The 8165-nt window shown below is 44.9% G+C and overlaps 1 pseudogene; it reads left to right on the plus strand.

Moving 5' to 3' along the window:
- The first annotated feature begins 7374 nt into the window (after nt 1-7374).
- LOC148500889 (U6 spliceosomal RNA) lies at nt 7375-7473 on the plus strand (annotated as a pseudogene).
- The last annotated feature ends 692 nt before the right edge of the window (nt 7474-8165 follow it).

An 8165-nucleotide genomic window follows, 5' to 3' on the forward strand; every position in this document is an offset into this window, starting at 1 on the left:
TTCAGCAATTTATGCAATACCTGTAGATTCATTTGTAAAGTCCCTTCTATTGAAACAGAAACCAGGGCATCCCTGGGATTTGTTCGGTACATTACAAAGCAAAGTTTAACTCCACAGGCCCTCCAATGTGTGCCATTCCATTCTACCAAGTACACAATACTCCACTACCCACCATTTTGTAACTGCAATCACCTGTGTTAAAACACCCATCTTCTTAAGTAACTGGTTCATCATAGAGGGCCTGATTCAGCAAGGATCGCAGTTAATAATACTCACGCAATCGGCCGATTGTTGCATTACACGTATGCATCGCAGTGCGCAAACTAGCCACTGTGATCACAGTGACCACAGATCCATCGCAGAGTGATTGACAGGAAGTGCCGTTTGTGGGTGGTGACGGGGGGTCGTAAAAACGCAAGCGTACCAGTGTGTTTCAACGCCGTTGCAGGGCCGTGCATAAATTATCCACTGCAATGCCATACTCAGCCTGATGACTCATAGCGTGCGATGAAGTTAGTAATTTCTGAGTAAGGTCAGGGCTTGTGCAAGTGTGTGTGAGGCTGCGATGGTACTCGATTGTATCGATGGTTTCGCAGTCTTGTCAAACATTACTTTTGTTCAGGATATTTGTATGATAACTTAATAACCAACCTGACATTTTCCATGTTTTGATCACACTGGTATTTGTAAAAGTATGGCAGGAATGTTCATCATAGTTGATCACAGGTAGAAAATGCTTTCATTCTCGAACCTTTGTACAGTCACAGCAATATAGGTCACATGAAAGTATCTGTAAATAATGAGCAGAATGGTGTGGCTTGTTCTCTGCCTTCTTTCAGTTCGACAACCAGGTCACACACAGAAAATAAGCAGAGACAAAAAGGTTCTGCATCAAAGTCAAGGCACTTTAAACCAGATAACGGATCTCAATAAATGAGCACAGCACACCATAGCAGCTTCCAATTTACTTCATATCTAATACTGAAGTAGGTAACAATACACATACAACAAAATAATTGACTTTGGGGAAATTATCGGACTGATCCAATAGCACGTTTCCATAAACTGTGTTGGACATACTAGGCCACTCACCAACGCCGTTGCAGAGCCGTGCATAAATTATCCACTGTGATGCCATACTAGGATCCTGGGGCACTGCTGCTGCGTACGAATTTGCAGAGAGTCACTAGGGTATGCCCAGAAAATGGTCTCAATGCGCATACGTTTTACCTACACAAATTACCATAGTACTAACTGTCATTGTCCACTGTCTGCTGAACTACTACAACTTTATCCCCAGGTCTATTTAGTGTACTTGCTCATTACTGCATTAAGACATGTAGAGGTATTCCAGTGGCAAACGCAGGATTTTGAAAGGGGGGTTTCCAAAAAAAAAAATCTAACCACAATAAATATTCCCTATATACTGTATGTATTAATGGACAGTTCGGCATTACACAAACAATGACACAGACATGCACGCACATACTGACAAAACTACACACACAGACACACACATTGACAGAGACCACTTTCACTTAAAAACATGAGTGCAGGTAAATAAGTACACCATAATTTATTAGAGATCCTTCACCCTTTCACCAGCCGGCACCCCCAACATGTGATACACACACATGCGGCTACAGGAGAGCACCGCAATAAAATCAGTGAGTGGGGGTATGGAATATTGACTTGAATGGCCTGGAATCTGGGGAACACTTAGAACCCTAAAAGCTTTAGGGATTTTTATAATGCGAAATCAATTTTAAATACTTTGTAACACTATATGGGATAAAAGAAACCATATTATATTATAGAAAGTTATCCTACCTGTGTTCATACCATCCACCTGTTCCCCATATCTATTTTATTTCCTTTTTCTTCAATGTCTCACATGTTACCTCTGCTCCTCTTCCATCACTTATTTACCCCTTGCACCTCTCATATACTGTCTGTCCCTCACTCAGGCAGCAGCAGCCATGTACTGTACACACATGGCGCCTGCATCTCACTCACCTTCCCTAGGATATTATAGGCGGCTGGGAGTGGCTCCCTACCTCCCCTGGAGTCCTGTGTAAGTGACCCTTGGGACGGGGGAGAACGGAGGAAGATTCCCCCCAGCACTGAGCACAGTCACTGATCTGGAGATGACTGCTCCTGAAAACGTGTCCAGTATTCACATGATCATCTGACAGCCGGGGCTCCGGGAGCGGGTTCCCGCACACAGTACCTGGCTGCCCCGACAGCAGTATTATGAAGGCACCCCCCACCTACGCCTTGCGGCTTCGGGACGCCACAGCGCTGGCCTTGAAGTTGACAGTGTGTGACATGCGCTCTCATCAGATCACGGTGCCCCGGCCTATGGGGACTGACTGGGAGGGGCTTGCACGCTGCAGCTCCCCCTACAGTCAGCCCAGGCAGTGTGTCTTTACCGGAAAAAAATTTTTTCTAGGTACTCGGAAACTCTCCCCCTGCGTGCGCGGGTGTATTCTATTCTGGTCCTAAAAGAACTATATAGCTTGATCTTAGAGGGAGAGTCATTAGACTTTGACAATACCAGACTTTACAGATATCCCAAAGGAATGCAAAGGCTCCTCTCTCTGCAAAAGTCATCACAGCATTAAATGTTCATAACAAGATTTCAACAAAACCCCAGCCACCAGACTCGGTAATATTCAATGAAGCCTCTTTTAGCAAGATATTGTGGGTTTTACCCTGGTCGCTGGGCTACTCACAACACCAGAAGAAGTATTGATTTGATGAATCACATTAACAAAATGTTTAGTCCTTGTGGGCCATCCGTGTCTTTTCCTTTGGGTGCCCAGATCTCACCGCTTTCCTCCTGCTCCTGTTTCACCTCTGATATTGGCCATAGCTTCTCGACCGCCTCCATATTCTGGATGCCCACGCATCACCTCTGGCTCGGACCTGGTGTCTCCAGTAACCTGGTGCTTACATTCCTGCTCCCGGATCAGGGCTCTGACGATCTGCATGTTGTGTGGCAGTCTGTTTCAGCATCCCGCTGCTAGCTGCGTGCCGACATCTGTGACAGATAGCTACTTATCCTAAATGCCCCTGCTGTGACTCCTCACCTGTGGCTTCCCTCAACTGAAGTCCTCCAAGGTACTGGTATCTCTATCAGACGGGTTACTTGCCCTGGTGAGCCTGTGGTACCCCAATAACCCTCACCCTCTCCCACTTAATATGCACTCTATATGATCCTTTTCTATGTTCTTTTACTGACCACAGCCATCTCTGTCACCTTATTCTACTGGGTATGCACCTCCTCACTCTTTCTCACCTCATACTTTGTTTGCTGGACTGAGATATATGTGACGGCACTGCTCCACACGTACAGAGTGTTTCTTTCTAGACCTTTATCTCTGCTACATTCATAGTGCAGCTCACATGCCACCCTAGTTCTCACTGTGGACAGTCTCCTTTCTTGTATAGACTCATCCCTCCCATCTCCAACCATGGGAGATAGAACTCTCAAGCTAAAAAAATAAATGTGAGTAAAATTTCTCAAGAAAAAAATGGTATCTCCCAAGACACGTCATCTTCACCTCCAGGCCTTGCTGTCTCTGACAGGTCTTGCTGGCCTGCTCCAAAGATTATATTCAAGCCTTAAAATCACTTATTACAGTCCTTAAAGAATCTCCTGAAATTAAACTTGACAAGGCAGTGTCCTCGATTAAGTCTGACATTTCTTCCCTCGCTGCGAGAACCAAGTAACAAGAGTGTTGCCAGGAAACCATCCACAAGTTTTAACAGGAGCTAATAGAGACCTTGATAACATCACAAATGAGTTGGAAGAACTTAAATCAAAGTACGAGGACCTTGAAAATCGTGAGAGGTGCAATAACACCAGCATTCGAAACCTCATTCAATCTGTTACCGCAAATCGTTTGGAATCCTACAAAGGCCTGTTTGTATCTCTGCTTCTTGACCTCAGCTCTTGCTCTATTCCATTCAAAAGAGCTCACTGAGCTCTACGCCTCAAGCCACATGACAAGAAGCCTCCTTGTGATGTTGTCATCTGCTTCATGATCTTCAAGAACAAAGACCAGATCTTGTCTCCTACATGTGTTCTATGAAAACTGCGAACTTCAACTATTTCAAGATTTGTCTCCACTGGCTATTGCTAAATGGGGTAAACACACTCGCTGCCTCTGTTACCGGGGTTTAGAATACAAGTGTGGCTTTCCATTCAAGCTGATTGTGGACCTAACTGGCCAGATTGTCATCATTTGTGATCTGAATGAAGACAAAGACTTGTTTTCCCACCTGGAGGAATCTGTCCCTGCTCCACTGGAGTGATCCGGTTTCTCCGTGCTCCAGCACACCTATGTATCGCTAAGTTTGTTCTTTGCTGTCCCCTCCTTATTATACTCCCGATGCTGAGACTACTCCTTCTCTCTGATTTTTTGATAAATGCTGCTCCTTTCTACTGTTCTGAGTATATATGTTTTAACCTCCACTTGTTTTATCGATCGGTTCATCACATCCGAGTATTTGTTTTATTGTAATTTCTAGTGTATAATCTTTGAGTTGCATGCAATGGCCCGGGCAGAATTAAACCTCTGTAATTTACCCACCTCTTTCTTTTATTGGGAAACTACTGGCTTCGCTCTCATACTACCCCTGTACCTGTTCACCCATAGTAGTCCCTCCCCTACTTTTTTAATTTTTTTTCATTACCTCACACTTTTAATTTCTACCACCTTCTGCTCAGGCTTGTTTTTTTTGTTTTTTTTCATGAGCAACCTATTTGTGCTTATGCACAACCCTTTTTAGATTCCCCTTCAGTTCTCACTAAGTGGAGACCACTCATCTTTGCGCTCTGGATTGTTCCAACAAGTTAACAGTAAGTCCATTAAAGGAATCGTCCTCCTGTTATGGTAATTCTCCGGTATTTATCCTTCATCCACTAGGGGACACTGGAGTACATAGACAGTGGGGTATAGACGGTGCTGAATGTGAGCTGGCACTTTAAGAATTAAAAAGAGTGACTAGTTCCTCCCCCTCTATACCTCCCTACAAGCTCCAGTCTTAGTTTGTGCCTCGATGGGAGCTGACGTGTTTTTCACACTCTCCTCAAGGGGTTTAATACTTAACAAAGCGCTGCTGCGCTGAAGAAATGAACAAAACTGCATGCAGTTCTTTACTTTGAAAGGAACAGACAGGCAGCAGCTACACTGCCTATCTGCACCGTTGGATGCTGCCGGGGGGGACCCACTCGCAACTGCATGCAGTTCGCCTGTTGTCCCCGACTTCTTTGGAAGTTAGCCATAAATCAAGGTCTCCATAGGAGGTCCTGCATGCCGCTGCTTGCAGCGCGCATAGCGTACCTCCATTAGTCAGCCGCGCACCGGCAGCTACAGTAGTCTTGTGAGTATTGCTTGGCTCCCCGTCTAGTGGGGTGGCCAGGTTAAAATTAATAGCGGCATGTAGTGCAGTAAGTATGCTGAGGAGAGACAGCCAGCAGTAAGGCTGACACTGCTCTCTCTCTGTTACTGGTATAAGTACCATCTATAGCCTCTCCTCTCTGCTCCGATTAGCGGGGCAGCCAAAACACAGACTGCATGTTCCCATGTTAATAAAACGCTAGCAGTAGGTAGTATAGCGAAACAGGCGCGCAGATTTACTAAGTTTGGGCGCCATAGCGGGGGAATCGGAGCCTAACATTGGTATCCTGCTTCCTCCTCTCGGCCATCAGCACTTCCCTCGGGGGTGTGGCGGCCATTAACACTGCTAACAGGTAGTGTCAGTTATAGACCATGGGTTTGAGTCTTACCTAGTGTTTTAACATAGAAAGACTACTGCATTTTACCTCAAGACCTGGGTTCAGATCCCAATCAGGTCTAACAGCAGTCTTATTTTCATTGGAGAGAGGCTTTACTTACTGCAATACTACTACTACAGGAAACTGACTGCCTACCTGAGACTGTAAGTAAGGGTTTAGGCTGGTAGGAGAGAAATTAAGGCAAACATTGTTTACTTACATGCCCAGCGTTTTATAGCATTGCTAGAAGCGCTATTTGGACTCTCTCCTGCCTCTTTATATGTCAGTTTCTCCTTTTGACCTTGTTCACTACACTTTACTGTTGTTTGTATGGAGTCTGTATGTATCATGACTAAATAGTACTCTAATGTGTCCCAAAAGTTATTACCTGCAAATTGTCTGAATTACAAGGGCAGTCATTTAACTCTCTAACGTGTGACACTCCTGCAAGTCAGGAACGTCAGATCCACCGTCTTTTACGGCACAGTTTTCCATGTGCTCCGGTATGGGGTTCCCGTGTTCAGTACCCGGCATCTCTACGTTAACTGGCAGGAGTAACTATGACTCTCTTAAGGTAGCCAAATGCCTTGTCATCTAATTAGTGACGCGCATGAATAGATGGACGAGATTCCCACTGTCAATACCTACTATCTAGCGAAACCACAGCCAAGGGAACGGGCTTGGCGGAATCAGTGGGGAAAGAAGACCCTGGTTAATTGTGTGAAGTTAGTTTATTCTTCACGTGCTTTAAAGACAGTACCTGACGTATTAAAATTTATGTCCCATTTTTCTGCTGTGCTGGAGACCCTCTGGGATCTCCGCGACACAGGTCTCTAAGGACTGTTTGCAGGCAGCACAGAAAGTGTGATGGTTGTCGTTTCTGCCTCGCAGCACTGGGGTTGTGGGTTCGATTGCCGCTTGGACCCTGTCTGTGTGGAGTTTGTGTGTTTTCCCTGTGCTTGCGTGGGTTTCCTCCGGGTATCCAATCCGCCAGCTGTTGTATTTCTAAAGAATATATGACAAGCTTTTGCTTGCAGAAAGATGTCCCTGCGGTTATTATCTTTTTATCCTTGGCATAGGTAATCTAGTGAGGAGCCCTAGTGGCTCAACTGTTAAGGTCAGTACTCCTGTGACAACAGTATATACTCCCCCTACAGTTCTCTTTCTACAAAGCTACGCAGCCAGCATCTGAGGCCACGCTTTTCAAATAGAGTGTTCTCAAGCCCATTTATATTCAGGTCTCTGCACCCTGCGAGTTTATATTTCTGTAAGCTATATCGAAGCGGAGGGGTCTCCAAGTCAACGGTTTTAAAAATATACAGCATAGGCAAGAAAACTGCAGATATTGCCTGAAGGCATGAGAGAGTGACGTCAAAAGTCGTTGCCAATATTTTCAGATCTGTTGTCAGCGCGTAGGACGCTATAGTTTAAACTATGACAGAATGTAAGAACACTATGTAGGCTCTTTCAGTCAGGGGAAGAGCACTGATTGACAACTAGAATGGTTTTCTCAAGTTAAGGGAGGTAAATCCTCTTATATTCCGTCTGCGACTCCTTCACCACAAAAAAGATTAAAAAAAGTCGCAAAAGTGTTTGCTTTGGCAGCACATATACTAAAATTGGAACGATACAGAGCAGTGCCCCTGCGCAAGGATGACATGCAGATTTATGAAGTGCTCAATATTTTAACAACGACAGGAATATCGTTTCACAGAAAAGTATATCCTAGCTACAGTGGTAGTCCAGGTTCCCAGACATCAGAATGGACTTTTCATGGGTCCGAAGCCTTACAGCTTGGTCAGACCTACTCCGAGCTTGTAGAATCTCAAGTGAAGATAGTCCCTTTAGTCGGGAATTGTGGAACTAAAGGATAGAGATTTATGATATCTGGGGATATCAAGGATGACTTTCTTCAGATCCCTATCAGACAGCCTCACCAGGCGTTTTTGACATTCGTATTTCGTATTCTCATTCCGGACTCAGAGCTTACTCTTGGGCTTATCATCAGTCCCTAAGTTAACATAGGGAATCAGTATTATCCATTACCTGAACGTTCTTCTGCTGAAGGCAGATTCCAGGGACCAATTACTGCAGAAAGTCTCAGTAATTTACTTCCGTCTCAATTGTCAGGGTGTGGATTCTGAATTTTCCCAGGTCTCATCGGCAACAGGCGCCGAGGCTACAGTTTTCTGGGTATGCTCATGGACATCTTCTGTCAGTAAGTGTTCCTTCAGCAGGAAGGCGCAACATCCATTCAGTTAGTGAGGACAGTGGCGTTTGTCTCCTGGAAAACTTGCAGCATTCGAGGCCATTACTTACGGATGTTTCCCCTCTGGGGTTTTTTCAGCTAAACCTTTTTTTATTTCTTTAGTGGACAGGA

Source organism: Taudactylus pleione, unplaced genomic scaffold, assembly GCF_031769625.1.
Source record: "Taudactylus pleione unplaced genomic scaffold, aTauple2 ptg000541l, whole genome shotgun sequence".
Taxonomy (NCBI): domain Eukaryota; kingdom Metazoa; phylum Chordata; class Amphibia; order Anura; family Myobatrachidae; genus Taudactylus; species Taudactylus pleione.